Source organism: Pteropus alecto, unplaced genomic scaffold (assembly GCF_000325575.1).
Source record: "Pteropus alecto unplaced genomic scaffold, ASM32557v1 scaffold5, whole genome shotgun sequence".
NCBI lineage: Eukaryota > Metazoa > Chordata > Mammalia > Chiroptera > Pteropodidae > Pteropus > Pteropus alecto.
In genome coordinates this window covers 15,789,778-15,808,631 of record NW_006441953.1, presented here as the reverse complement: position 1 = coordinate 15,808,631, position 18,854 = coordinate 15,789,778, and the positions used below count along the sequence as shown (strand labels likewise).

General features: G+C 32.6%; 1 pseudogene; it reads left to right on the top strand.

Annotated features, from left to right (window-relative positions):
* Positions 1–12,402: 12,402 nt before the first annotated feature.
* Positions 12,403–12,518, top strand: LOC112485605 (annotated as a pseudogene).
* The last annotated feature ends 6,336 nt before the right edge of the window (positions 12,519–18,854 follow it).

Sequence of the window (18,854 nt, the reverse complement as noted above, 5' to 3'; positions counted from 1 at the left end):
CATGCTGTTTACTTGGTTAAATGAACTAGATCATTGCATAAATGACTCTTGAGTTGAATTTCCTTCTGTAGTACCACTTCTTCATCTGGCACAGTGTTCTTTAACTTTCCTTATCACTGTGTACTATGTATCTGTCTAAAAGTTTCTCTCTCCTGTTAGACTGTGATGTCCTCAGGATCAGGAACAATGTCTACTTATTTCTGTGTCCTTAAAGTATAGGGGCCTTCAATACCCTACAAAGTGAGTGCTGATTAAATATTTGTTTAGTCTGAATTATTTGAAACCATTTTCTGTAAAAATATTCAAAAGTGAAAATACAGGTTAAAATATCCTTTATGAGAACAATATTCACTAATTATTTATTATTCGTTTGCCATATATTTATTAAGAACTTACTCTCTGTCAGATACTGTTTGGCTTAAGAGATACATTGGTGTGCAAAACATCCACAGGTTATGACCTCAAGTAACTTATTGGTTGTTAGAGGATCATATAAAAAGTGACATAGTAACCACAAGTGTGATTTTTGTAATTATAGGAAAAATATAGAAAGCTATAGAACAGTAATTAGAAGGATGAACATTAAACCTTCACGGTGTTGTGGTTCTGCCCAGGGATGCCCTCTCCCACTCATTTGTGCATTCATCTTTTTTGGGAGGCATCCCTTCCATTTCAGGAGAACTGCATTAGAAAATGTTGCTTTCATACAATATAACCCAGCTTATATCTACAGTAGATACCATCAGAGATAAAAACTTGATCCAACCCGAGACACCCAGAACTTTCCCCAAAGTATTGGAATCGGGAAGAATAATAATTATATAAATCATGTTTCTTAAATGAGGTTGGAACCCAATACATGAAAATAAGAATAAAATTAAGTGTGTCGCCATGTAACTTCGACTCAAGAAAAAAGACAATTCCCAATAATTTTAGAGGAGTTATACATATGATTGCTTGGCTAGAGCTTCTGACATATAATTTCTCAATAGAAAATTGAAATTGTAAATGACCTAGAACTTAGTTGGCACAATTTAAAATATATCTATGATAAGAAAGTTTACTTAAAGATTTGATTGGAAATTTTCATACAATACTCCAGTGCTGGCTAACTCAGTGGTTTAAAGAGGAATGAACACGTGGTCAGTACTTAATATATAGCTGTTGAATTGAATTAAATTCAGTTCCCAATATATAACAAACTGTTGCCAGATTTACTTAAATTTCAAAATATATACATGATACAAAGTTAAAACATGTTTCTACCTGGAAAATATAAAGTGCCCAATTTCTTATTGATGTTAAAGTTAAGAATTAAAAAAAAAATGACCTAAAAATAATGAAAAGAATGCTCATAGTGCTGGTATAAATTAGTACATTTACTGTGAGTAATTTGGCTAAAGCATTAATATTTTATACCATTTATGTTAGAAATTTTATTTCTAGGTATTTATTTTATCCAAGTAATTATGGATATACTTAAAATATAGCTATGACATTGTTCACTGCAATATAGTTTGCAGTGGAAGAAATTTCTAAACAACCTAATTGTCTAGAATAGAAAATCGATTGAATAAATTTTCATAGACCATTACTGTATAATACTATGTAGACATTAACCATTGTATTGTGGAATAATATTCAATGACTTGAAAAATGATCATGAAACAATGTTAACTAAAGAAGCAGATTACAAAATAGTGTGTAAAGAAGAATGCCATTTTATTCATATGTAACACCTGCCTGGGGTGATTTTTCTTTTCTTCTATTTTACTACTTTAAAATTTTTTCTTTAATTTCTGTACTTTACTAGTTGTGATGGGCTAGGCTATACATGGTAGCAGGCTGGCCCCTCATCATGGCAACCTAATACTATAAAGATTTGTTTTTCACTTATGGAAATTGCATGGTTTGTCCCAAGGAGTCCCAGGGGGTCTCAGGAACAGTGTCCCACCAGTGATCCAGAATGCTTCGGTTTCTTGGCTCTAAAATTTCAGCACACATTCTTCTTGACCACAGTGGCAAAGGAAGAGAACCTGGAGCATATAATAGTAACTGATTGGTATCTGTCTATTGTTTACATTTTCTTGCCTCTTTATTCTGTCTTTATGTGACTATAATTAATGACAATATATGTTTTTCTTTATGTTATAGCATAATATGAACACTTATGCTGTTTTGATACAAAACTCCTTTTCCTCTGTTTCATTTAAAATAATAATTTTGTCTATTTTAAAATATAAGTGACTTTCGAGGGCAGAATGAATCCAGGTTGGATAGTCAGCGGTGTTATATGAAGACTGAATACATCTAGTGATGCAAGATGGGAAATTATGGTTTGTTGTTGCTGTTGCTCTTAATAACTCAGTGCATTAAAATGCCCTAATTAATGGGTCATTAAGGTTCATTTTGACTAATCATAAAGGGCTTTTGTGATAAATGTATATGATGGGCATCATACATATTCAGGGCATAATGAAAAAAGAGAATAAAGAATCCAAACATTAGGAGATCTGAGCCTGAGATGTCATCCAGTTAACCTGGCAAGAAGAATAACCACTGTTTGAACCTTGCTGGACAAGGATCCACTCCAGCTGACCACTTTATCCTCAGATACATCGAAAATTAACCTTGCCTTGATCTCAATAGAGTGGTAGCTAAATGCTTATTCTTCTTATGAGCAGAACATTCATTCTTTCTGTCAAAGTGTTCTTCCCAGCCATCTGATTAGTGGAAGCGATGCCCAGCCTATGTCATAAATATTCACAGTATTACCTCTGAGATACTTTATGAAGATTCTTCCCAACAACTCCCTGCAGGAAAACCTAAGCATCCCTGGGTACTGGGGAGTAGCACTTTAAATATTCTAAAGTGCCATGAACTAGGACATTATGAAGGGGCAGTACTGTTATGGTTATTGCACATTACCTCATGTGACAGTGTATGTTTTGCATCAAGCTTCTTTATAATATTATTTTGGGGGATAAAGTATTGTACAAGGCAATGTTTTGCAATGTAGTATCTATCAGAATCATCTGGGGAGGGTGTAAAACTCAGATCATTGGGCCCTGGCCTCAGAGTTTCTGATTCAGTAGGACTAACAGGGATCCTGATATTCGTATGTCTAACAGTCTCATAAAGTGATGCTGATCTGATGCTGGTGGGGATACAATTGGAGAAAGATTGATATAATGAAGAAAATAGAAAAGATTGACTTTGTTAAGGCAGTGTTCTGTGGGATAACAGTTGAATTTTCACTTTTGGGTACCACAATCTTTACTACAATTGCCTCAATGTACTCAGTTCAAATACCCATTTAGTGTATTTTGCTGACACTTTAAAATTTAAAGTGGATTTATCAAATTTTATTAAATCCTTATAATCAAGTGAGAATATACAATTGACCTGTTTAACTTAAGAATTTATATATGTATATATGTAGGTGTGTATGTATATACATTTGTATATATGTTATATATACTTATATATAATTGTGTGTACATGTCTGCTTATTAAAAGATATCAAATCTAAAACTAGTACACATTATTTCCACTGTAAGCTGTGGTCAGATGTTACTTAAGGATGTGTCTCTAAGCTGGTTAGTCTTCACTTTTCCATCTGGCTCTGGATGATTCATTGACTCCATGCTCTTTTGTAAGTCACATAATTTAATACAGACTAGCTATTTCAAAAATATAATCGCCTCTTTATCCTTCTCTCTGCCCCATTCCCTCCTTATACATCTTTGCTAAAATATTGCAGAGAAATCTCTCTTTCTGCAATTGCTCCCCTTTCATCTTTCAAATGTATGTTTTGTTGTGATATTTTTAATTCTCTTTTTCTTTAACACAGTTTTTGACTATGCTAAAATTTTCAGTTTGTACTCTTCAAAGTGCCAGCTTCAGAATGTTGGTGCATCTATTTAGTTATCTTTTTATGGTCTGAATTAAGATACGAGGTGTTGATCTTAGTACTGCTGGACCAATGGAAGGAGGTTATAGCCCCTGAAATTTTGGTGGAAAGAGAGCACTTCCAGATTTTATGCTGGTTGAAATAAATCTTTCCTCCTAGTCACAAATGATTGACTTCGATTCTTTTTGTTCTAAGATGAGCAACTATCCCCAATGATGTAGTCTCCTGTGATTAGTTATAAGTTAATTAGCACAGCACATGGCATATATTAGACACTTTTCTTATTCGTTGATTGATCGTTCAAGTCATAATAACTTTGAATTATGTCACTTGTTTCAGCAAAAGACATATAGAGTTAAAAAAAATAAAAGGCTAAATCAGAAAGGAGAATACTTAGGATCTCACTGTGGCATATGGCTTACGTAGAAGAAATCATAAGTTAGTACATGGAATATAAGCTCTTAGAAAAGAATCTTGCTGTATTTTCCCCAGCCTCTTTGAATCTTTACAGTTAAAGAAACATTACCATTATATTCGTTCCGTTGAAAATAATTTCTTTGCTGGTGAATTATCGCATATGAAACAAGCAATTCCATTTTTCCTTGATACTTTGTAATGCTAAACCTTAGCTAAAACCATTTTTTGTTAATTCATGGACTCATAAACAAGAGTTTTATTTTCTTTTTAAAGAAAAACTTTTTTTTTTAAGGGAAAAACGTATATTTGACATATAGCTGAAGCTAACAGTAACTTCAATCTCTGTTGAATTGGTTATGTCGTTTGTTGGGAATGAAAGAAAACTCTCTAAAACATTGCGTTAAATAAAATGCAGTGTCTTTTTCACCATGTGGTGTCAGAATTAGACTTCTCTAGGAATATAAATAGCAAAACAAATAATGAATTCAAAATTAATAGCAAGCCGAGCTGTCCACAGACATGAAATCTCTGGTCATACAATTTCTTAATGATTAAAATTTCCAAAGTCTACAGTTATAAATAAGCTCTACTTCATGTGTTTCATGTCACAGAATAATTATTGTTTAACCACTGCCCTCTTTATAAAGTAGAAAATAAATGATTTGAAACAAAACTCATCACTCAATTTGTGGTTAATTGATATAATTAGAGTATATTTTGTCATTTTATCTTTCTAAACTGATGATAATGTGGAAAATGTTTAAGTACTTTGCATTATCTTGAATTATTTGTCAAGCTAGTTCATAGACAGGAGAAAGCATTTCCTTTGCTTTTCAAAGTTTATATACAAATTTTTTTTCAGTTTTTTATATATACTAGGCAACTTTCAGATAAATTTTGATTTTTTTATTGTATTTTTTCAGAGATTTATGGTAGATTTCGATCTGTGTGTTATTTGTCTCAATAAATAATGTTTTTTGAGGATGTATACATCCTACCTGTTTTATGCAAATCTCAACACATTAATTTCATAATTTCATGAATATTCTATATTCATTCCTAAATATTCTATATTCACGTAGCTCAACTTTTGAGGTTGATTTTAGGAATTAATCTAAAGCAGCGGTTCTAAAATTGATTGATTTTGCTCCCTATATTGACGTCTAGTGAGTAGTGACCAATATTCTAGAATATTCTAGAATAAGCAAGCAGTTCTCCATAATAAATGTCCATTTATTTATGTCAATAGTGCTGAGGTCGATAAGCCTTATCAAAAGTATTCACTCTCTGCAGCCTATAATCATAACAAAGTTTGAAATCATATTTGAAATTGTTCTTTCTCTAAGTTCTTACATTAGCATCAGCTTATGGTGAACCAGTTAGTCATGTCTACTTACTTTGTTCTCTTCTAATTTTCCTGAGAATTATGCATGTGTAATATCTTAGTTGTGAAAGCAAGTTGAGGAATGAAAATATGATCTCACTTTTTTGTAATGGGTGCTCATTTTTTTTTGTGAGACGGTAGTGAATAATTGTGCTCTTCCCTATCACTCTTTTAACTTTGGAAACAATCAGTGTGATTCACTTCCATTCTACCATTTGTTTGAGTGAGATGAAAAAAAAGAGAGTAAAGATGAGCTGAAAATGCAAAATAAAACAAGTATAATTATATTCACATGATTTTTTATCATTTATTGTTCCCCAAACCTATGTGATAGAAGTCTTTCCAATTCTGACAATTAGTTGGCTACTTGCATTAAACCTATCATTAAAAAGGGGAAGTAAAATGTACATCTAAAGATTGATGTTTTATAATGATTTATTTTTTTTGCATAGGACAGAGATAAAGGAATGTTAATGTTTATAGTTGTAATACTCAAAAGTTATTTAAGACGTTTACATGAAATGAAAAGTCATGAGAACATTATCAGCAGCTTTTAGTATGCTGTAAATAGTCACATTGTAGTATTATATATTAAAATTTGTCAGATCTAAACATACAAACATATTTGCTCAGTTTCTCCTCTTAATCATCCCTATCACTAAAAACTACTATATTATCTATATAATAAATACTTATATATTTTAAAATTATGTATTTATTTTATATATATAATGAAAATTGGGGCTTTGGAAATATTTTAAAATTAAAATGAAGTCACTTGTTTTTTAAAAACCAGAGCCTTTTTTTTCCTCCTTTTTAACAAATATCGCATGATTTAAATCATTATTTAGAAGAAAGAAATTGTCCATAATGGAAGCATGCAGCATAATTTTAAAGTGGCTCCTGTTTCCCTAAAATTGAAAAGTGTCACATTTATGTCTCAGTTTACATTTGAAAGACCAAAGAAAGTTGTTTTTGAAAAAGGATTCAAATCGATGCTATTGCACATCTTTAATACATTTAAAAATAAATAAAACATTAATGCTATAACAACATTGTGGCTCAGTGTACACAAAAGATTCAGAATTCAGGCAGGCCAAAAAGACCTTCATCCAATATGTCCTGAGCATCCACTCTGAGATAAGGCTGTGCTTGAGTTAAAACCAGGAAGGAGAAAAAAGCCTGGTCTTCACAAGACTCACAGTCTGTCCTCTGGAAATAAAAAGTTAAAGCAGAGAAGACTGGCTACAATGAGTCAGTTAATCCAAGTGTGAGAAGGTGGAATCCAGGAATCAAATCTGTAGGAATCAAGCCCCTGACTTATTGTAGATGATGGTGGAAACTTTTTTCAATTCACTGGCTATCTTGAGGCTCACAGCTGTCTGAGTGGGAATAGCTGACTTAAAAGATGGGTATGTTATAAGACATACCATCTGCATCAAGCTGAATAAACCAGGAAAGATTATTCTGATCTTAGGTCTTTTAATTTTAATTCTATGATGGTTAATTTAATGAGTCAACTTAGTTAGGATATAGTGCACAGTTGTTTGGTTGTACTGTAGTCTGGATGTTGCTCTGAAGTTAATTTTTTAGATGGAATTATTTCAATCGGTAGATCAGATTACCATCCATCATATGTGTGGGCCTCATCCCGTAGATCAAAGGTCTTAAGAACAAAGACTGAGACTTTCCAAAGAAGGAATTTGCCACTAAACTGCAACATAAGAACCCATCTTGAGTTTCTAGACTGCTGCCTGGGGAATTAAGGCTCAAGACAACATTAAGGATGCCTGCCTGGGTTTCCTGCCTGTCTGCCTGCCTTAATGTACCTATGCATTTCTGACTTGCCAGCTCTTATAATTGCTGAGCCAATACCTTAAAATAAGTCCCTCATCCCTTTTCTCCCTCTCTCTCTCTCTCTCTCTCTCCTTTTTCTCCTATAGCTTCTATTTCTCTGGAGAGCCCTGACTAATGCAATTGTATACTTTGCTGTATCTGTTTATGTCTGTGATGAAAACCATCGTATCAGTGTGCAGCATCCATTTTTCTCTTCCTATGCCTTTCAGCAAGGTGAGATGTGATGCCACTCTTGTTTGTGCCTTTAGCAACAGACCTTACACTATTCTCCCCCTTCCCCTGGGTTTTGATTAAGCTGATTCTCTTGCACATGATTTTGTGCCTATAAAACTGTATCCCCAGTCGCTTTTAAAATATATTTTTTTAATAACTTGCAGAACCATTTTTTGAGTTGAGTTGACTAGTGTTGTGTAAGTTTCTATTCCTATCCCCAGTGGCTACCTTACAGCAACTGCTGCTATCACTTTTATACCAAAAACTTTGTTACAAGAGCTCAACAAAATCTTCTTCAACTCAACAATTTTAAAAAGGTAAAACCATTTGATCTAAAATATACTGAGCATTTAAGCTGACTAAAAAAGTTAAGGAATAGGTTGATATTACCCTTTGCTACTTTTAAAAGTCCTTGTGCTGTCAATATGACAATAGTACTAGACTTGCAGGTGAGAATATTAAAAATAAATGGTCTTTAACCCGTAACATCTATTTTAAAATGGAAATACCGTTTCAAGTTACTATGTCCTTTTCTCAGTAATTCTTCCCTACTGTAAGTTTTTATAATAAGCAGAAAAATGTCCCAAACGTTCACATGTTGACATTTATTGATACTTGTGTGGCATGTCTATTGATGTTTAGACAATATGATGAACAATTTGCATAATAAGTAAGTAGAAACTCATTGTAGGATATGGTTTATTTTCTTAGTTCGAGATAGTTGCTTCTGGATTTGAATCTGCAATTCTAAAGAAATATAATTTTATATGAAACATCATCACTCAAACTTATCCTTATTTTTTGTTGACAGAAAACAGAAAGTGAAAATGTGCTGCTCAGTTGACAGTTGTCAGCATTTATTTTGTTTTTGTTCAGAGGTATAATTATATGTTTACTTAGAAAAAGAGGATTTATAATTAAGAAGTACTCAAAATTCTGTCTTTAGTATTATTTCTAAAACTATTAGGAAAAAATAAAGTTTATAGTCTTTTATAGCAGATTTATTTCACAATTAGGTAATTCTGGCCAAAATTTCCTTTCTCATCTCACTATGCCAAAACTTATCTACTGGCTGCATCCCATCTTTAAGTCATATTGAACTTCTCACCATTCAGTGATTGTTAAACCCCTGATTTTCGCTTTTCCTTGCATATCTTTAGTCCTCTCTTAGAAGCAATCTGAGATTCAGTCATGGTGACTTTTCCAATGTGTAGGCTGATCTCAAATCCTTACATAGAACGTATTCTGTCACTTTCCATATTGCAATAGAATATATATCTAGTATAAGCTCTCTGACTTTATGAGAGGTTTCTCTTCAAAGCATCTCCCTCCATTGAACTATGAATTCTTTGAAGGAAGAGAACCAATCTCATTCCTCATTTTTTAAATATAAAAAAGATATATGCCTTTTTTACTCATATCACTCTGGATATGTAAACTATAGTAATTTAAAGGAGGAATCAGCTCAGAATTTTTACAGTAAACAGAAGTAATTAATCTGAATTTACTACAGAATCACTTATGTAGTTAAAAAAATATTTCTTTTTTTCCTGAGTGCTACTCCTGGATAGTTTGATTCATTTGGAGATTTATATCAAAGAAAGGGTCAAATGCAAGAATCTACAACTGTGAATTAACAAGTAAGAATTTTTAAAAATAAGACAAAATGTGCTGATATGCCATCATGGTTCAGGTTGTAGCACTGAACGATTCATTTACTTGCACATGTACCAAATGCCCACTCTGTATCAAGGTTTGGGAAATGTATTGGTAAACAGAATTGATCCTTTCCTTTGTGAAAGTTCTATTCTGTCAGGGGGATAGATGGTAAATAATAAAAATGACAAAGATGTCAATTTATTGTTGTTAGAAAGTGAAAAGAACTAAGGAGACAAGGCGAAAAATATAAAGTTAAGTGAATCAGATGTGCTCTGCTGGGAGGGGAATTTCAGACGTAAATAAGATATTATAGGTTGGCTTCATTACTAATATGATATTTGAGCAAGGGCTTTTGTAGGTGAGGGTAGATTCTCTCCTAGAGCCTCCAGAGTGCATGTTTCTCTGCCAATTTTGGCTCAGTAATATTGATTTTTGACTTCTGGCCCACAGATCTGTGAGATAAATTTATTTTGTTTTAAGCCACCTAGTTGGTGGATATTTGTTACAGCAGCCATAGAAATCTATGCTCCAAATTGGCTATAAAAATTGCAACTCTCATAGCAATGTACCGAAGCCCATAATGTTCTATACTGCTGTCAACATTTGACATCACAAACATATTTTTTAATGTTTTTGAATATGATTGATGAAAAGTTCCAACCACTTTTTTGTTTTAATTAGACTTTTTCTATTAATATTTAGGTTAACATATTTTATATGTTTGTTGGCCATTTGTTTTTTTTCTTGTGACATGTACTTTTCACACATTTTCCCATTTTGTATTTTTCTTTTTTTTATAAAAATTATTTATGATTTTCATTTTTTGTCTCTCTGGTCTATATATTACACAATTACCAGAATCACGTTATATAATTTTATATAGATGTCTGATACATTTTTATTTATGGTAAGGAAAGTACCCCCTCCTGGCTCTCCTTTTTTAGAAAATTTTATTTAAGCACAGTGTTCATACTTTATAAAAAATAGTCACAGCATTTTTATTATGATTTTATATATTTTATTAACTCTACTATATAATGCATTTTAATGGCCAATCCTATTTTTTATACAACTGATAAAAAAAAAAATCTGATCTTGCCATCCACACTATCAGTCTCCTTTATCACATTTTATTTTCTGAAAGAGCTATTTTCAACTTAATTAGATAGTTGGCATACATAACTCTTGTATCTAACTTAAAATGGCAATATAAGCAACTTAAATTGGTTAAGGTTTTCCTAAGACTCTTTTACTTTTGAAGTACAGATTTCTGACTTTCTTTTTAACTCATGGGCTTTATGTTCATCGTTTTAAACACAACGTCATTCTGAATGCCACCAAGACCACTATGGTACAGTGTTTCTTGAAAGAATCCATAAAAGGCCTGAAGCCATTAGTTCTGTGTCCGTAAGCAAGTTTTGCCTTTATGCAGATCTCATCTTCTTTGACTCCAGCTCTGACATGTTGCTAAAAATGTTTGATTCATCACCTTCTTATCACAAGTGGTATCTATGTGTTAAAAACAACTTCATTATTATATGTATGTTTTTTCTAAACCATTGGAATCTAATTTGAATATTTGGATGCAGAGAGTTTGATGTTTATACATTCACAGACACAACTATATCTTGACTGCCACCAGGCCAAAGCAGTTGTATTATACCATAAATTATAAGATGTATTCCAATTTCAAATATATTAAAATGTGGGAAACGTGCAACTTAGAATAAGTGAAAGGTACAATTAACTTGGTGGCATTCAGAATGACGTTTCCTGAACTCTAACGTTATCACACTAACAGTAGACATTCCTCAGAAATATTTTAAGGGAAAGCATCATAGCGATTAAAATGGTCTATAATCTTCAATGTGAATTCAAAGAGATTCAGGGATAGAAACAATACAATGGAAATTTAAGGAACACATAGTAGCAAAATTAAATCATCGGTGGAGGCAGAAAAAATTAGTATTTTCCTGCTGCAGAAATTTGAATCAGCGACATACAGAACAAACAAGAATACCCCAAATGTGAAAACTACATCTGTGAATTGAGACTTGACTGTGAATGAGCTTTTTCTGGTACTGATTCTTGTTTTTGTTTTTGTTTTTTTTCTTTCTGAAAATGAACTTCTTCCTTTTATACTATAGACCAGCTTTTTCAACACAGAGGGAGAGAAGAGGACCTACCACTGGTAGTTCTGGGCTCATTTCATCCATTTGCAAGATATTTGTTGTATCAGCTTCACCACTTAAGCTTTAAAAATTTCTCTCTATGGAGTGATGCCTATGAATTTGAGCTGCATTGTTTTTCTAACTTTGGGTAGCATAACTCTGATTCTACAATATATTAATCTTTGAGAGCAACAGATATTGGGGTTAAATAAATTAAGATACTTTGCATCTTAAATCTCTCTCTTGGAGATTCAAAGAGTGAGTTAAATGAACACAGAAATCCCACAGTGAATAAGAAACCTGTTAAAGATTGTTCACTTCTTAAAGAAAAAGACACAACCCAGTGATATCTTTCTCAGGGATCTGAAAGCCATCTCTGAAATGTAAACATTAAGAGGATGGCACCCCTGCCGTTCTGTTTATGTGGAAGAAGGGGACCTAACTTTGGTGGGCACCTTACTCTAAGCTGTAATACAAATTACCTTCTGCCATAAAAACACAAGAAAATTTACTTTTCCTTTGAGTAGTGTCAACTAGCAAACATAGACATATTGCCCGTGTTCTCTCCCACTCCAGCACTTAAAAATCCTCTCAGTCTTTGTTTCAGTTGAATTCAGCTTGTGTTCTGGTCTGTCTCCCCCATTGCGGTAACCTGTTTAACTTTGTCCAGTATAATTTTCACTTTGAAAATACTACTTCTGGACGTGGTTTCATAGTGTAGTGGTTAGCACACCTGCTTTACATGCAGAAGGTCCTGGGTTCATGCCCCAGTGGAGCCACAGTCCATGGTCTACGGCCATACCACCCTGAACAAGCTTGATGTCTGATCTCGGAAGCTAAGCAGGGTCAGGCCTGGTTAGTACTTGGATGGGAGACCACCTAGGAAGACCAGGTGCTGTAGGCATAAATAATAATAAATAATAATAATAATAAAAAGAAAATGCTGCCTCTGGATCCTCCAAAATATTTATGTTATCCTTCCTAACTCAGTTGACTGGGCTCTGAAGCAGTTTTGCTTGGGCCACAGATGTACACAGACTTCTCCAGGACAGCTCCATTAGATTCTGGACACCGCCTGTGCCTTCAGTCTTACCAAGGCCTTCTCAAAACATGCTTTCTCCAGTTTCTTATTCAACTTATTCAACTGTAGGGCTGAAATAAAGTGCTAAAGGGGTTTATAAGGAATAGATACCATGTGGTCTTTACTGTTCTTTTCCACTTTCCTTTTAAACACTCCACCTTTAACTAAAAATAAGGATGTAGGTGGAACAAGAAGGTGTATTGCTAGGATAAGTAGCATATCAGAGCCCAGACTTAGTTTGCAAAAATGTTGTATGTCAACTATTTCTGTATAGTGAAGTAAATAACCCATAAAGTGAGTTATAGTTGCTGTTTAGGAACACTTATTAGATTTCCTGTGCCTACACTTTTTGCTTTAGAAAAGCAGTTATTCTGTATTTTAAAGTCAAATACAGACATAAAATACATTCATTTTTTGGACAAGAATTGGAGTCTGACCTACTTTTACCTTTCCTTCAGCTAACTTCTTGCAGCTGAAAGTCCAATTCAAACCCAGAACAAACACACAGTCTCTGAAAAACACAGCCTTTTATATTAGCCATACATAAAATTTCGTTCTATATATTTTGACTTACAATCCTTTTTTCAAAATATGATTTTTATTTTTATGGCCAGTACTTACTATATTGGCGGTACTTCCAAATTTTAAATAGGCTTTCAAAAGTGTTTTTCCTATTACTAAAACTGCAAATAAAAACAATAACAAAAATTGGTTGGAAAATAAAAGGACACAAGTGCTATCATCAATTGTGACATAGGCCCATTAAGGAAGCCACTTTTTAAAATATCAGAATATATTTGAATTTGTTCTTGATTCCAGATATTCTGACCTTTACTTTAAAGCTCTTTTTATCCCTTTATTTCATGAGCATTTATTCTAAAAGCTAAAGACATTTTTACACAACATTGCATATACATGCAAATAAACCTATTTCAAATAAATCAAATTTATCACTTACAACAGAATTCTTTAAGTTTTTAACATATGCTATAGCTGGAAATTTGGCATATATATATGTACATAACATATGCAATGAGTCTAATATATATAAATATATAACATACATATCACATTTACAAGCAACCTTTCAGACTTCTCTAAAGCCAGAACAGTGTCCTAGAGTCACAGATACTTAGAAAAGAGCTTCTAAACAGCTGCACTGTCCACCTCGGAGTTTGCACATTTTAGATTTTGGGAGAACTTGTAAGACTTTACTCAAAGGTGATTTATCTTTCACAGAATTATAGCAAATTGGATTAGTTTGTTTTCTAATTACAAGAAAATTATACCTGGAAGAAGAAGGAAGTTTGAAAAATTACCTGATCTGTATTAATAGTGCTAATGTGAAATAAAAGTGGACAACAGCTGAGCAGACTATTCAGAAAACAGAGAAGTACTCCAGCAATGTGATAGCATTTAACCTAAATTCAAGTGAATTTATCTATTTTAATATCTTAGTGTAGAAGTCTGTCCTATCACATTTTAAAATAAATTATAGCCATAATGGTGAACTCATATAATTAGATTATTTTTAATATGTCTCCTTTAAGTTGAAGGTATCTAGCAATATGAACTATAGGTTCATCAAAACTTTGACTTAAGGATCTCTTAAATTAGCTTACATAAAATTGTTGATTCCTTAAGATGGAATTTATTAAAAAAGAGATTATGAGGAAGAGCAAATAGATTGATTTTTGGTCAATTAGACATTTTCAAGTAGGGAAATTATTTTTCTTTAATATTTAAATTTACGAAATAGCCCTGAAAAAGAAAGGGTCAGTTTCTTCACTTCCATGTGATATTTAATGATGGTATAAACTATTGAAATACATATAAATTTTAAAATAAACCAAATTGTATCTAAATTAAAGGGACGAGAAAACAATAAGATTGAATACTTATTTTTAGTAGTGGAATTAATATATATTTTATTCAGACAAATTGGCACATTTGCATTAATTTCACCAATTATTTTATTAAGTTTTTTCATATTCTTTTGTTCGGTTCAATCTATTGACCATCTGCCATGTGTCAGAATCTTCTCAAGTTTCGATGCAGTGCTGAAAGGATAGATTGACCTATGTTCTGTGAAGCCTACATTCTAATTACAACCACAAAATAGCAAGTTCTGCTATGAAAATAAAGCAAATGAGATAGAGAAGAGACCAGGAAGCATTTCAGATATGGGTATAAAAGTCCTTTTGAGCCTGTGATGTTTCAGTTGAGGTCAAAAAGAAAAGAAAACAAAACCAGTCTCATATAAAGCATTCCAGGAAGCAGTTACATTTTCTTTCTAAACTGGATGTTTTTCCCTTCTCTGAATGCCCTAGCTAGAACTTCTTAGGCGAAGTTAAATAAAAGCAGTTTGAGTAAACATCCTTGTCTTCTTTCTGTTCTTAGAGGAAGAGTGCTCAGTACTTCACCTTTATGTATGAAGTTAGCTATGAAGTTTTTTGCAGGTGCTCTAAATCAGCATTTGTTAAGATTTTTTTTTTCTTTTTTAAATTTTACTTTGCATTCCTGAAATAAACCCAAGTTGGTCAAGATGTATTACCTTTTAATCTATACATTGTTGGATTCAATTAGCTTAAATTTGTGTTAACAATATCTGTGTGTTTGTGAAGAATATTGGACTGTATTTTTTTTTTTTTTTTGTAATGTCTTTGTCTGCATTTGATATCAGGGTATTGCTGGATTCTAGATTCATAGAATTAGTTAGATACTATCTTTTTATATTGAGTTTCATTGAAGAGTAGTTGTGTCATTGATATTATTTCTTCTTTACATACTAGTAGAATTCACCAGTGATGCTATCTGGGCCTGGGAGTTTCTTGAGTGAAATTTAGCAGCTTATAGCTTTCCAAGCATTTTTCCATTTCATCCAAATTGTTAATTTACTGGAATAAAATCACTCATGCTATTTTTCTTATTTTCCTTTGCTATATGTCGTGGGTATTTGAAAAAGATGATCCCCCTTTTATTTCTGATATGAGTATTTTATTTTCTCTTTTTTCTTTTGTAGGCATACTTCGTTTCATTGTACTTCACTGTATTGCACTTCACAAACATTGTGGTTTTTAAAAATCGAAGGCAAGACCCTCCACCAGTAAAACGATTACGACTTGCTTTATTGTGATACTCACTTTATTGCCGTGGCCTGGAACTGAATGTGCAGTATCTCTGAGGTATGCCCGCACTTGCCAGTCTCTGGAGAGAATGTCTATTTTCTCTTTTTTTCTCAATGAAACTGCATTATGTTTTATTGATTCTATTACTTTTTTTTAAATTTTCTTTTTCATGGAGTTTTGCTCTGATCCTTATTATGCTAATTTTATCTTCACTTTGAGTTGAATTTGCCCTTCTGTTTCTGGTTTCTTAAAGCAGAAGGTGAGAGCACTGAGACCTTATTTTTTTTTATAACCAGCATTTAGTGCTACAAATTTCTCTTGACAGCTGTTTTAGATGCATCTAGCAGATTTTGATAGTCTGTGTTCATTTTTATTAAGTTCGAATACTTCAAAATTTTTTTTTGATATATTTTTATGACCCATAGAAGTATGTTACTTAGTTTCCAAGTATTTGGGAGTTTTCCAGATATCTTTCTGTTGTAAATTTTGATTTAATATTATTATGTTCAAAGAACATACTTTGTAGTATTTGATTCCTTTTAAATCTGAGGTTTGTTTTATGGGCCAGATTATGATATATCTTAGTAAACATTGTTTACATGCTTAAAAAGAATGCGTATTCTGCTCTTGGTTGAGCATTTTATAAATACAAATTAAATAAAGTTGATTGATAGGGTTGTTCAGGTATTCTATGTCCTTGGTGAATTTTATCTACTTATTCTATCAGTTATTGAAACAGAGCTTTTATAATGTCTGTCTATGTGGATTTATCTATGTTTTCTTTTAGGTACAAAAGAAATTTTTTCTCTAATTTTAAAATTATTGGTTATATAAATATTAGGCATGTTATGACCTTTAGGTAAAATTATCTAATATTATTACAAAATATTCATTTGGTCCTTTATTATAGTTTGTTCTGAAATCTACTTCTTTTGATATTAATATAGCATTCCAGTTTCCTTTTGATTAGGGTTAGCATGGTATATAATTCATCATCCCTTTACCCTTCACCTATTTATGTCTTTATATTTAAAGCAGGTTTCTTGTACAATAGCCTATAGCTGGATCTTGCAATTTGACAATCTCTGCATTATAATTGGATAGTTTAGACTATTTACATTACATGTGACTTTTTTATTTGCATGAGCTTAATCTACCATTTTGCTATTTGTTTTCTATATACCTCATATGCTCTTTGTTTGCCTTTAAAATACTATATTGTTAATTGGGTGTGTTATGATTGTACTTAATTTCCTATGTTAGTGTGCTGTGAGGGTTCATTCTAGCAGGCCTGGAATTAGTCTAATCTATTTTTTGTTGAAATAAGAGATATAGCTGTATAGCCCTGACTCCTGGTCAAGGTGTGAAATACAATGATGAATAGTGGTTTTTGTAACTCTGTTTCTTAGCCTGGTTTCGTAGGTGCTGTGTACTACTTTGTCAATAGAGTATTGAAACTAGTGAGTTCAATGATTTTTAGCTGTTTACAGTGAGACCCCCAAAGACCTCTACCACTCGGGCTGGTCCTGTAGCAGAAATATACCTTTGTGACTAGGTCTTTTGGTTCTTGTTTCATAGGATATCAAGGAATTCTATCCAAATGCAGATATAACACTGACCAATAATCTGAATGAATATTATGCAGTCATTATTTTTGATGATGAAGGCATAAGAAGGGTACTAGGATACAATGGTAGAAGGTTATCTGCTTCAAGAGCCACCATAAAAATACCATTTGTAAAATCAGCTCTTTAGCTGACAATTTAAGTACACTTAAATTACTGTCAACAGATAGGAATTAGGTATAACTTGATGGTCCTACATTCCTGAGAATAAAAAGCCAGACATTTCATGTGACTGGTTATGGGGAGTACTATGTTATATGCAAACCAAAGCCCATTTTGAATTGACTACTTCTCATTATCTATATGTCCTGATCCCTGGGAACTCAAAAATATGGGGTTCCATATTGAATTACTGATTGCAGTATAGTAGCAGTTACTACCCAGTGACTGTTATATGTCTGTTGGATCAAATGGAATTGACTCATTTGAAATAAGACAGCTTCTAATGTAAAACACATACAAAAAAGATAAAAATTACCCTAACACTGACAGAACATTTTGAAAGCATCCTACTCCAGGTAGATGGAAAAAGTCGCAAGCTACTTGGAATGATAACATAGCCCAAGTAAACTGACATCTGCAATTAGAGCTTACTAATTACTTATTAAGCTGTCTAAATCTAGAGCTAGAAGGAACTCTAAATACTGAAATGAACTAGAATATCAGATATGATGATTTTACAAGAATCTGAACTATCCTAGACAAAATGATTGAGGCGTCTCACAGAAGCCCAAGGTATGCACTTACGAGTGTATGAGCTGTGTAGTTTGTGGAAATTTTCAAGTGGGGCATATAATCTATGAAGATTCTCCTGGACAATATTAGTGCCATAGCTGAATGCTGACTTGTAATGCAACTGTGGATATTTTAAGATATCTTAAAAGGACTAGAGTACTTCCTACAGGAGAGAGAAGGACTCTGGCATAGGAAATAGGTTATAAACACCTGCTAAATCATATAACCTTAGAAATGGAATTTAGTTTGTATGTTCAAGACTTCAGAATCCTGAAATAACAGATTTGTGGCCTCTAAACTACATTCCTGTGAGAAATAGTGTCTTATAGATGCAACAAGGTAGATTTTGTTGAATGGTGTAAAATAAAAGTACTGTAATTAATGTGAAGTTTATATTGTAGCAATGTATTGGAGTATTACATAACAGTATTGTATAGAGAAATATAGAAATTACAAGTAAAATTAATAGTAGAAAAGCCAAAAAAAGAATTCAGATAAATACTGATGTCGGTGATCAAGCGTATTGGAAGATTAAATCAAAGCCCTTTCAAAACGTTATTCGTGTGGAGGAGAATTGACCTAAAACAGATTCAAACGGGATTAATGATGGATGATTATGGTTCTTAATCATACAGCAAATGTGTACTAAAAAGTGCAAATAACATTAGATT